The sequence below is a fragment of the Acanthochromis polyacanthus genome, chromosome 22, assembly GCF_021347895.1.
Source record: "Acanthochromis polyacanthus isolate Apoly-LR-REF ecotype Palm Island chromosome 22, KAUST_Apoly_ChrSc, whole genome shotgun sequence".
Lineage (NCBI taxonomy): Eukaryota > Metazoa > Chordata > Actinopteri > Pomacentridae > Acanthochromis > Acanthochromis polyacanthus.
This window is the reverse complement of record NC_067134.1, coordinates 1,829,736-1,842,517: the sequence shown is the minus strand read 5'-3', so window position 1 is coordinate 1,842,517 and position 12,782 is coordinate 1,829,736. Positions and strand designations below refer to the sequence as shown.

Sequence of the window (12,782 nt, the reverse complement as noted above, 5' to 3'; positions counted from 1 at the left end):
TGAGCTACAGCAACTTTATGTTTGAATCCCTTCACCAGAATTATTTCTAGAACTCATTTATCTGGTCTGACAAAGTCATGTCAATACTTGTTGATAAAAAGGCAGAATGATTTTATTATGAAGGAAATAGAAATACGGCTGATGTGTAGTTTTGGTCAAGTTTCTGTCTACAAGACGGCAGAAAAACGTGTTCTGACCACGATACATCAACATCACTGGACGATTGTAGCCTGTAGAAAGCTACTGATGACTTCATTTACTCTGAATGCTGCTAAAGCTTCAACGTAAAACTATATTTCTACTGTTTCAACGAATAAAACATGATTTTGTAAGACTCAGAAGGACGGCTGGTATAAACTAAGATGGTTTAATGAGAAGTAGTTTCACATATTACACAAATTCATTTCGTTGTCTTCTTTGTAACGTCCAAACAAAAAATAAACACATTTTAGCTAACCTACAACTGAATCCCTGAATCACTGCAAGTGTTAGCTGAGCTTGTGGAAGTGCTAACGAGGGTCTGCTCTAGCAAGGATTAGTACCGTCACACATGTAGTTTTGAAAATAAATCCTCTACAAGGACATCCAAATCATAGGAGAACACCTAAAAGACTTTAAAACCAAACTCAATAATAGATGACTGTCTTAAAATCTCCCCTAATGAAAATAAATGAATATCTGGCATCTATAGCACCTTATCATCTGTCTGCTCTCCTCCATTTGAAGCTTTCAAATCCAAATAGGAAGAGGAACTCTGTATGAGACTCCCAGACGATCTGTGGAAAGAGAGCCTTGAAAATGTTCCTACTTGTTCAAATAACACTGTCTTATCCAGTTCAAGATTCTACACAGGCTTCATTACTCTAAGGAGAAACTACATGCCATATATCCACAAATGTCGCCTATTTGCGCTAAATGCCACGCCTCAGTGGCAAATCTTCTCCATAGTTTTGTATTATGTCCAAAAATGCAACATTTTTGGTCTGATATTCACCGCATTTTGTCTGAGGTCTTAAATATTCTTATTGAGCCGGAGCCCTCCTTTATTCTACTCGGTACATTGGAAGCATCTAGAAAATTAAGCAACACACAACAACACTTTCTTTCTTGCAGTCTTATAACAGCTAAGAAGTTGATATTTCTGCATTGGAAGAGCACTAAGACCCACTTGTAGAAGATGAGATATACTTTAAAAGATAGAATACCACAGTTCAATAGGACCTGGATGTCCCTGATATCATATCAGAACAACAGATAATTCAGTATGCACAACTAAAATACAACTCAAGAGTGAAAGTATTCAAGGGAAGGGTGCTTGGGAAGACGGGAGGTGGAGGGAGGAGGTCATTGGAGATTTCTGATAGCTCAGGATTGGAGATAACTGCTCTGTTCTGTTTGTCTGTCACTTATTTCTACAGATATGGAGCTGAAAGAATATTTGTAAAATATGTTTTTATAAATCTCTGTAACCCATACTGATCTCTACAGATCAAGTATAATTACCCTTTTGTATATCTATGTATATATATATATATATATATACATACATATGGATATATAGGTATGTATGTAAATATGTGTGTATGTAGATATTTATATATATATATGTTTTGTCAAGTAAGATGCAAATGTTGAGGTCTCAGAGAGAACTCAGGCTCATTACGGCCCTAAGGTAACAAAGGGTTTGAAGCAGACAAATAAAGATCTTAAGAAGAAACATTATAAGTAACCATATGATTATGCTTGCTAAAATACATATATATTTTTGAAGTGTTGATTTGATTGAAGTAATGATTCAGATGATTTATTATGTTCAGATTGAGAAGAATGATTTAAGAAGTGATTCTGTGTAAAGTAATCCTTGGTTAGGCTCTGTGTGTGCATACAGGCCTCATAGGCTTTGTGTGTCCAGGCCTTAAGAAAGCAGAAGTGCAGTAAACAACAGTCACCGTGACTCGGCAGCCACAATGACATTGCAGCCTCCTCAGAAAAAAGGGAAGTTTGGGAAAAACCCAAAAGGGTGGGCTGGAATGTGTGTGTGTTAAACAGAATGTGGACACTGTGTATTTGCTGTAACAACATGACTTCTGTATTACTGTTGTATGTGATGACAAAGTTGATTGCATAAGTTAGACGGTGTCAGAGGGCGTACCTAGCCAGTTTTGTGTGTCTAGAGAAAGTATAAGAATGGGAGAGCAGAGACATTATTGGGGAGTTGTTCGCCGGAGCCGCCAGAAGAGCAGCAAAGGGAACTTGGCCGGAGTTCTGAAGAATCTTCACCTTCCTCTTTTGCCCGAGAGACGGGAAGACGACGCGGGACTTAGGCTCCAGAGATCGCTGAGGACATCGTTGGAAGCAAAGTCTTTTTCTGACTTTGTTCAACAAGCGAAGACCACACTCTGCCAAGCGGAGAGTCCTAAGAGGTTCTGCAGTTATCCAGAAGAAACCAATAGAGGGAAGAACCGACTACACCCGAAGAGGCAAAGGAGGCAACAGCACCGGGCTGTTCCCCTCCCCGGGGCTGGGAGACCCAGTGACCCACTACAGCCTGAACAGACGAGGGTTTTCCACCACCACCATACCACAGAGAAGACAGCTGGGGTGTAAGCACTAACGTTCCAGCCAATTCCAGAAGATAACTGCCAGACCACGATTGGCTTACAGGACTCCTCCGCTCCCCCCTGCCGAGGGATAAGATCCTTTTGTCCACAAAGAAGACATCGTACCAAGTCCTCCGGACAACTGAGTGCTTTTCCCAGACGCAAGACAAGACCGAGTGATACGGTAGTGGCCACGCTGTTCGCTCTCTCTCCTAAATTTAATAATTAGAGAAGATTGTCAGGTACGCTCAATTTATTTACTTTAGTCTCATTTTTAATCAGAAATAATTAATTGTTTTAATCATGAATTGATGCTGTGCTCTTGCTAAAATTTGCTTAATAAAAAGCTGTATTGCATTTAAAGAGAAGCCTAATGAAATTATTATAAATCACTGAAAATCTGCATAGTGGTAAAAAGTTAAGTTGATTGTGTGCATTCAAACCAATGGTTCTTAAAGGTTACTTAGTCCAAAGTGAGAGTGTTTAAACATTACCCCTGAGGTTAGTTCTTTCCAAACCTCGAAAACGAACCCAGGAATAGCACCAAGTGCATGCAAGTCCTTATGAGAGAAGCTGACCGATAACGAATGTGAATGATAGATCAATTCTACTACTTAGAAAGGCTGCTTGGTGGGATAGCATTTATCAGATAAGAGGGGTGAGACATTCGGATGCAAGGCAGTTAGAACCTGGGCGAGTGTCTCTCGATTCCAGCTTAATTTATTCTGCTGAAACCTGTTAGGTGAAATACTAATAGGCAGATAGAATCTAACCCTTTAAACGGAGAGCTGGACCAATTTTAACCTGAGGCAAGGGTTAAAAAAGGCTAGACTGGCGAACAGTTTATATATGTGCAGGTACAAATGGATCTCCATCTCAAACACAGAACCTACTTATTAACCAGCAGCACCACCCCAATTAGACTTAAACCCTCCTAAACCCATTACACTCTGTTCTCTCTCCCTTTTTTCTTTCTTTTTCTTCCTTTTCTCTCTCTCTCTCTTTCTTAATTTGCTTTGCAATTGTTTAGCAATTTGTTCATTGTTCAATTACTTAATCAAAGTTAAAAAAAACAACTGCATGTATGTGTGGAATATATGTAAGATGAATGTTCAATAAAAACATTATTTAAAAATATGTCCTAAAATAGTCATGCGAAAAAAGTTTATGTCTATAAAATATTCTGGACATAAATAAAAAATGGCTGCATAGTGAAATATATGAAGTCCATCTGCATTTATACATCATACTGATGTTGGAATCATAACTGCAGCCCACGTTCAATCAAGTTAGCGGAATTACGGATAAACAACATTTCCAGTTATCTCTTTCAAAATAAAAGCCGTGATTTGTTTAACAGAAAAAAACGTGATTTCAAAAATATGATTTTGAAAATGTAAACCAAACTGTAAAAAGCGTTAGCTAGCTGCTCCACTTGCTCTGAATATTTTTGTATCTATTTACAGGGCTGTCAACTCTCACGCTTTGGCCGTGAGACACACACAACTCAGTCCCTTCACACACTCTCACGCCACACTCCCAATATCACACGGTCAGAAAAAGATAAGTTCCACTTTGCTGTTATGGGAATATGTAACCTTTGGGGAAATCCAGTTCGTGTTTTTACTACAGAGAACTCTAGGCTTGTGAAAATCTGGTCCTCATTTTCTGTCCTCCTCCCCAGTCATTGTGCAGCTGTAGGTGTCTGTCTCTGAGTGACCACAAAGCCTGTGTGCCCGGGAGCTTTAAATGATCGTGGAGGAGTGATTCTGGATCATCATACCAACATTAACCTCTTTTCAGGGACGTATTAAGGCTTTAGAACCAGTATATCGCTCAGTTGTTGTGTCAGTGGGCTTGTAGTCTCAAACTGAGCAGGAGAACTATAAGGTTTCTCGCATGTCACATACTTAAACATTTTGGTGTCACACGGCTGCTTAGAATGTTGTTACAAGCAAAAAAAATCTGAAATTTTGTTGCACAGTGGTCCTCAAATTTGTAAAGGAGTGACGTGTCTTAAATTAGGTCATTCTTTTTAGCTGTTAATGAGATCATATTGAATTCCATCAAAGATACTCTCCCGTTTTTTGACCTGGTTTATTCAGCTTTTTCTTGGTTGTGAATGCCTTGTTTGATCCTACCCATTATTCCTTCTATCTGTACTTTTTCAGTCATTACTAATACAACAATTCATTCAACACAAAATCAATGTGTATTTCCAACATGTTCTAGTGTGGATCTCAGCAGTAAAAGTTTATAAATCACTGCTAGAACTAAGTTGGAGGGCAGGTGTTTTCCCCCCAATATTACAGTTTTTCTCCATTGGTTTGGCTCATTTCTTGAAACCGAGATGACATTCTCAAAACTAAAAGATCATTTGGCCAAACAGACCTACAATTTCGCACAACATTTCAGATAAATAGCAAAAGCACATATCTTTCCCAAAACTGTTCATCCATGTTTCAAAACTAGTCCTTTTCTCATGTGAAATGTCAGTGCCACCAAAATTGCAAAGATCCTTCTCAATAGCTTCGTCTCATTTGCAGTCACTTTGAACTTTTGCCAGAATAAACCTGGAATGCTCAGCATAACACCATGGATAAGCTGCACAAACACATATCTCTGTCAAAACAGTTTAGCCATATGTCAAAACTAAATTTCCTTGTCATATAATGAGTCAATGCCCCCAAAATGTGTTGTCCCTTTGGCCTTGTGTGAGCACTGCAAGTCAAAATGCTTAGCTGTTTTGTCACTGTAGCAGAGGTCTAGCTATTACAGAAGATATATGTGTAAAACTGCAAAATAAAAAAGGTATTTCTCAGTAAGAGCAGGTTCCAAAGTTTTGACACAAGCTCAGTTTTTATTCAAACAAAATGTTCTTCTATATTTTTCAGTATATAACTAAATCAATTATTCTACATGTACAGCAAACAAACAAAAGAAATCATTGCCCAGAGTAAATAAAGTTTCCCAATGACTATAATTCTTTTACTGGTCACGGTCATCCTCCCTCTCCTGGTCACCCTCCTCCTCTTCATCATCAATGTGCTGCTCTCTGTTTGGCCACAGATTTTCATCCATGTCACAGCGAATAGTTTCTCTTGCAATGCAGCGCGGGAAGAAACGGCGAGAATGTCTCAACCATCCTCTACACTGATCTCCTGTGATGTCCTCACACGCAGCATCCATTGCCTGGAGCAGGGTCCTCTGGTCTTCAGCTCGGTGTTCATACACTCTCCATCTCCAAGCAGGAAAAAAAAACTCCTCAATCGGATTGAGGAAAGGAGAGTATGGTGGTAGAAACACCATGAGCATCCTTGGATGGGTAGTAAACCAGGCCCTAATGAGAGGGCTACGATGAAAATTCACATTGTCCCACACAATCCCATAGCGTGGTAGGTGAGGTCCTTCGTCGTTCCTCTCGTTTTCTGGGATTAGATAAGTATAAAGTTGATCAAAAAAGTCAGAAGCTTTTGAGTATTGTATGGGCCTAGGCTCGGGATGTGAGTGGCCACACCATTCTCGGATATGGCAGCGCACATTGTTATATTGCCCCCTCGCTGGCCTGGGACATCCACTGTGGCCCGCTGCCCAATGACATTGCGACCACGCCTGCGACCCTTGGCCAAGTTGAAGCCAGCCTCATCCACAAAAACCAGAATGTGAGGCGTTTTATTCCCTTCGAGTGCCATAATTGTCTGAAACAGATAAAATAAAAATACAGATCAGTAATATTATTTTCTATAGGATTGTTCTATATTCTACACAAGTTCTAGATCGACAATAACTGACTTACATGTACATATTGGTGGCGCAGTTAATTTACTCTCTCAGAGTTTCTTTCAAATGGCACTCTGTAGACTTGCTTCATTGTCATTTGATTTTTTTTAGAACTCTGTCTATTGTGGATAGGCTTATTGTATTGATATTGTGAAAAATTGTGTTGTCTTCAATTACTGCATCTCGAATTTGTCTGAGGGTAATAGCATTATTTGTAATGACGAAATTGCAAATATGTTGTTCCTGCTGTTGACTCAGCAGCTGTCCTCTGCCACCCCTGAAAGGTTGTTGTCCAATCCTAGACAAAGACACCAAGGATAATTTCTACATACACGAATATACACATGTGTGCATGTTATATACATATAGATATAGTTAGGATCAAATTGTGTTGGTCTGAATTCACATCATATTGAGGTTGGATTTTACTGTACTGTACACTACATTCAATTGTGGGTTTTCATACATAACGGTTTTCCCTCCGAAATGTTTGAATGATGGAGGAGACTGTGGATCGAGGCACATTAGGCTGAACAGCTTCTGCCATTGTAAGGTTGTGGTTGACCACATGGTCTATGAGTGTGGCCCGTATTTCGTCTGGGACAGCATGGTACCTTCTTGCCCCTCGGCCTCTTCCTCCAATACCACCACCCCGCATTCTCACACCTCTTCTTCTTCGTCTTCTTCGTCTTCTTCCTCCTCTTGCCTGAGCGGGAAGTTGTCCTTGAACATTTGCTTGGCCTGGAACCTCCATGTTCACAAAGCAAATGATATAGGTCCTAGCCAAGATCTATATATATATCTATATGTATAGTCAGGGCTGCACATAAGTGGTCCGCATGTGCGCTTGCGTACTGAACGTTGATGAATGCGCTGGGCTTCAAAGGCTTTTGCGTACCGACGGCTCTGATGCTACCGAAAAAAAAAGCAAGCTCTTTTTTTCGGTGGCTCCGGTGACGACTCTGTCGGATTTTTTGTGAAGGGGGTGGAGGAAAACGAAAATATTTACGGGGCCTGCCTCTTTGACATTTTGAGAAGTGCTTTTCCTCGTGGTTAGAGCCATCGGTACTCAAAACGGTACATATGAAAGCCTTTGAAGCCCACGTTCAGTACGCAAGCGCGCATGCGGACCACTTATGTGCAGCCCTGTGTATAGTAATCACAATCATAGACATCACCTGTCAGAGAACTAATCAAACTGTTTGATTGGTCAAGTGAGATATGGGATACTCCTCCTTCGTTAGTCAAGTTCTGCTTTCACCTGACTGTCATTTACTGCCAAGTATTTAAAAAACATATACATATGTATTTTATGGTATTATATTCAAAACCAATTTTGACAATTGAACAAACTATTCTGCATATGATGGCTCACACAATGAACCAATACTGACACATTTTGGAGATGACGACCATTTGACTGAGAATCAGCTAATTCAGCTAGATCAGGAATATCTATTCATTTGGAAAATGTACTAAATGTGAGTTAATTGTGCTAACTTTAGGCTACTTGTACATAACCAAAACAGAGATGCAGTAAAACAATTGAGACATGTACTAAAGCATCTGTAATTTGATGAAAGCGATGACAAATGCCATTCTGTTGTCAGCAGCTGCAGGTTACTTTTGGTATTTGTCCATGTTGTTTTGAGAATGTCATCTCGGTTTCAAGAAATGAGCCAAACCAATGGAGAAAAACTGTAATGTCCAAATTTGATATCAGACAATCGCAGATTCGGTATCATAAGAAATTATTATCCACAAAAAATCTTAACAGGTCATAATCTCACCAAACTCAGACATGGCAGTTTGCAAAATTTGTTAAATTTGCACTTACCAGTCTTTGTTGTGTGGAGATCCTGTTCTCGTGACACCAGTTTGTTTAGGAACTCTACGATGTCAGGAGAGGAAATCAGGAGGCAAACTCAGAGACACTCTGGAGACTCAGATGGCTTATGTTGAGAATAAGGTTTACTGATATCAGGAGACATGATACAGTGAGTAACACAGTGATGTGAGCACTGGTAGCATCAGTTCTAAGGAGTCTCTCTGGCCTTGGGTATGTATACCATTTGGGAGACATGCCATGTTTAAGGATACACTCCAAATATGGATACAGGACTGTTAACTCAGGCTCCATCCGGCCAAGAATACTGCAATATAACCTTGTTCTTACGCTGTCAGCCCAATAGTTGTCTTTCATTCCTATGTTATCTTTACCAAGCATCTGTCTGTCTCAGGATTATATTAGGGAAGGAGAGAGCATAAGCAGGTTTGCATCCTCAGTTTAGGAGAACCATCGGTCAAGGGTGACATCTTGTCGTGTAATTTGGGGTGACTTGGTACCAACATGAACAAACAGCTGAAGGGACACCTCAGTAGTGAGAAAGTGAGTAATTTTTCCTTCACATTTGTAGTAGTTTTTAATCATATTTTGGTCATCTTGAACATATTTGTGGTGGTTTTACGTCACAATTTAGTCATTTTACACATATTTGTGATAGTTTTATCAAATATTTTGGCCATTTTATACATATTTGTGGTGCTTTTATCACATATTATGGTTAATTTATACATGTTTCTGCTAGTTTTATATATTATTTTGGTCATTTTTTACCCAGTTGTGGTAGTTATATTTCATATTGTGGTCATTTTATACATATTTATAATAATAATATTTAAATGAGTCTGATGAATCTCCATCATTTCTAACACTGTTGGGTCTAAACCTTCATATTTCAACATGTTAGTTTGTCTCTATGATCAGTAATACTGGAGGGTCTGAACCTCAGTATTTAAACTGCTTCATTTCATTTGTCAAACCAGTCTGATATGTCTGCAGGAAAACACTTTGGCACAATGTCTGTTTTTATTTTTGATGTGTTTTATGAATGAGTGTCAAGTCAAAGTGGAAGGAGCTGAGAACTCAAAGGAGAGGCATTTACGCACAGGTCCTACACTCAGCTGGGGCGGAAACAATCGGCGGCTGCATCCGGCGGCATAAAAGGGGACACACGCAGCACTGAGGAGGAACTGAGAATGAATGACCGCGTTCAAACAGTGACCGTGAGTTTCTGTTGGGAAAGCATCAAGATCTGCGGCAAACTGTGCAGGATTGCCTTCATCTCCAAAATCCGGGTTGCAGCCGGTAAGAGCAGAATTGTGGAGACTCTAAAAGACTGTTTAAGCTGCCGATGTGTGCCACTGCAGTATGTGTTAGCATTAGCATTAGCCACGGAGATCGATGTCAGCCACGAGCGGCTTGCTGTCAACTTTGTCTGTTTACCAATAATTTCTGTGTGTTTTGTAATTGTTAAGTTGAAAATAAGATTGCAGGCTAATTGGTGCTAATTAGAGGGTTCCAGCTAAGACCAGTGAATTCATCCTGTTTGTAATGGTGGGTTTTTACGATGCTCTTTATTTATTTATTGGATCTGGAAAGGATTGCACTTTAAAAGCACTTTATGCACTTTAAATAATTTTAAAACCTTGAAGTAAAAATTATAAAATGGTTAAAATTTCTTTTGATAAAAATGCTCAGAGTAATGTGTTAAACTGTGATTGAAAATCAGCTCTTTAAAATGCAGATAAATTCATGTGTGGTATAGTATTGGGTTGAATATTGCTCATGCCATGATTTGTCGCTTCAGTTTATGTGGTGTTGAGGTTGACAAACATAAATTGAGAGGAGTAGCATTTGCCAATGTGGTGAAAATGTCCATGAGGAACGGTTGTTACTATTTGCTGAATGCAGTAATGTGAACATTGTCCTTTTGTGTTCTGTTTAAAGGTTTTTCACCTTAATCTATCAACTAAACGTATGGACTTATGGAAGTTGCCACCTCTGTATAATAATAATACATTTTATTTATAGGTGCCTTTCAAGACACTCAAGGTCACCGTACAGAGGAAACAGAATAAAAACAGATTCAAAATACACAGTTTAAAACATAAGAATTTTAAAATTTCAAAGAAGAAAATTTTGCAAAGAGTAAGCTTGTTTGAACAGGTGGGTTTTGAGAGTGGATTTGAAAATGTGTAGTGTGTTGATGTTTCTGATATCAGGTGGGAGGGAGTTCCAGAGGTGGGGAGCAGCGCGACTGAAGGCTCTGGAGCCCATGGTGGTCATGCGGGCAGGGGGGATGGTGAGACTGAGAGAGGAAGATGATCTGAGAGTCCGGCTGGGTGTGTTTATATGCAGTAGATCAGTGAGGTACGGAGGGGCGAGGTTATGGAGGGCCTTGAAGGTTAGCAGAATGATTTTATAGATGATACGGTGAGTGATTGGAAGCCAGTGAAGCTGTTGGAGAACTGGGGTGATGTGGTGGAAAGAGGGTGTCCTGGTGATAATTTGGGCTGATTCATTTTGGACCAATTGGAGTTTATGGAGGGACTTGAGTGGAAGACCAGAGAGAAGTGAATTACAATAGTCGAGGCGGGAGGTGACAAGAGAGTGGACCATAATGGCGGTGCTGACAGGAGTGAGTGAGTGAGGGAGGGACGGAGGCGATTAATGCTACGGAGATGAAAGTATGCAGATCGGGTGACTTTGAAATGACAGAGTGCCATCGAGGACGACACCCAGACTCTTGACCTGCAGGGAGGGAGAAAAGGTGGAGTTGTCAATGGTGATGGTGAAACTATTGGTTTTCGTGAGAACTGACTTGGAGCCAATGAGGAGAACCTCAGTTTTGTCGCTATTCAGTTTGAGGAAATTGGAAGAGAACCAGGATTTGATTTCCTGGAGACAGACACAGAGGGGGGTGGGGGTGGAAGTGGGTTTGGAGGAGAGTTCGAGCTGGGTGTCGTCCACATAGCAATGAAACTGTATGTTATATTTCCGGAATATATGGCCAAGGGGAAGAAGATAAATGATGAAGAGGACGGGACCAAGAACAGAGCCTTGGGGAACACCGGAGGAGAGGGGAGATGAATGGGATGTGAATGTTTTTAACTGAATGAACTGAGTGCGGTCAGAGAGATATGAATTTGCGACCACTGCAAAATAAAAGGGGAAAAGAAAGAAAGCAACTGTCTGATTGATGAGTGGAGTCCTGCTCAAACCCTGGGTAGATGAAACATCCTTTTTCAAGTGGGGAAACTGCACAAACTGTGAGAAAAATCATCAATGAGAATCACCTGTCATTGAAAGTGGGAGGACACTTGACACTATGGGAGAGTGCAAAGAACAGGGAGTGAGAGCTGCCTTTAAACAGAACACTGAGCAGTAAAATACATTCACTAACTTACAGCATGAACAGTTTTCTACCAGCAGTCCTGTCTTGAATCACCTGCAGTAGCATCTTTATGTTCTCTTTATTCTCTTTTAGCATGTCTGTTTTCTGTCTATGTTCCTTATTTTTAACAGTTTAAGTTCATTTGTATCAGTTTTAGGTGAAACTGAAAAGAGCTAAAAGTGAACTATTGAGTTGAAATGTGTCCTCTGTGTTGGCTGATGAACATATGGGACACTCTGACACTTGTGGTATCCTAATGAAGATGTGTTTGATGTGATTGGCAGGAGGAGGAGAGTCTGACGGAGGAGCAGAGGAATGTTGGCAGCCATTTAGTCTGAGCTCAACAACGGAGGAAACATGGATTCTTCACAAAAAGTGAGAAACATACCACTGTAACATTATTATCATTCATTTGTTCTTTAAAATGTGTAAAGTTGCTCCAGTTGGTTAGATGGGCCGACCAAAGCCAGGTGACGTTGGCTGGAGAGATGTAGCTCTGCAGAAGCAGCTGTACTGAGGATATAATGGTGGACTGCTAGGAAGCTGCTTGTTTTTTGTTTGAGGCTGAACTAGCTGCTGATCATACTTTCTGAAAATGTCTTGCATGGTGATGAAGATAAGTAACAGAAGAAATGTATTGTTTTTCAAGCAAGTTGTTCAGGAAGGTAAAGAGCAGCATTTTCTTTGGTAGAGAATAATACTTTTGAGCATTGTGAGTTTACCAGCCTTTACCTTCTCAAGAAATTCAGACAGTTGAACCCAGAAGTTTACTTACACTGTATAAATGACACATAACCCTTTTTTAATTTACACAATCTGACATTAAATCTGGCAATGCTTCTCCTGTTTTATGTCAGTTAAGATGACCAAAATTATCTTTAAATGTCAGAATAACGAAAGAGAGATTTATTTTATTTATTTTTTTAGAGAATTTTTATTACTTTCTTCACAATCAGAAGTTTGCATCCACTAAGATGCTATACCTTCAAGATAATGATGTCCTGGCTTTGAAAGCTTTTGATAGATTAACCCTTTAAGCTGCAGTCAATTCCAGCCGTTTTCAGTACAAAAAATCGCTAATATTCTATTTTTAAATTTAAAAAAATGATGAAAAATACAGGGAATATTGGACGCACATCGCGAGGTGCATTTCCTTGAAAACGAC

General features: G+C 39.8%; 2 protein-coding genes across 38 annotated transcripts in view; both read left to right on the top strand.

Moving 5' to 3' along the window:
* Positions 1-12,782, top strand: part of LOC127531957 (zinc finger protein OZF-like) — a 319,989-nt gene that overhangs the window by 26,993 nt on the left and 280,214 nt on the right. For 4 of the 37 annotated variants that reach the window (XM_051942594.1, XM_051942592.1, XM_051942579.1 and 1 more), the window contains exon 1: positions 9,393-9,528. The exons of the other annotated variants lie outside the window; for them this stretch is intronic. The gene's annotated coding sequence lies outside the window, so the exon portion shown is untranslated. Of the gene's footprint in view, positions 1-9,392; positions 9,529-12,782 lie in introns of those variants that run through there. 37 annotated transcript variants of the gene reach the window in all.
* The window catches only part of LOC127532016 (zinc finger protein 239-like), a 147,386-nt gene that overhangs the window by 130,124 nt on the left and 4,480 nt on the right, over positions 1-12,782 (top strand). The window lies entirely within an intron of this gene.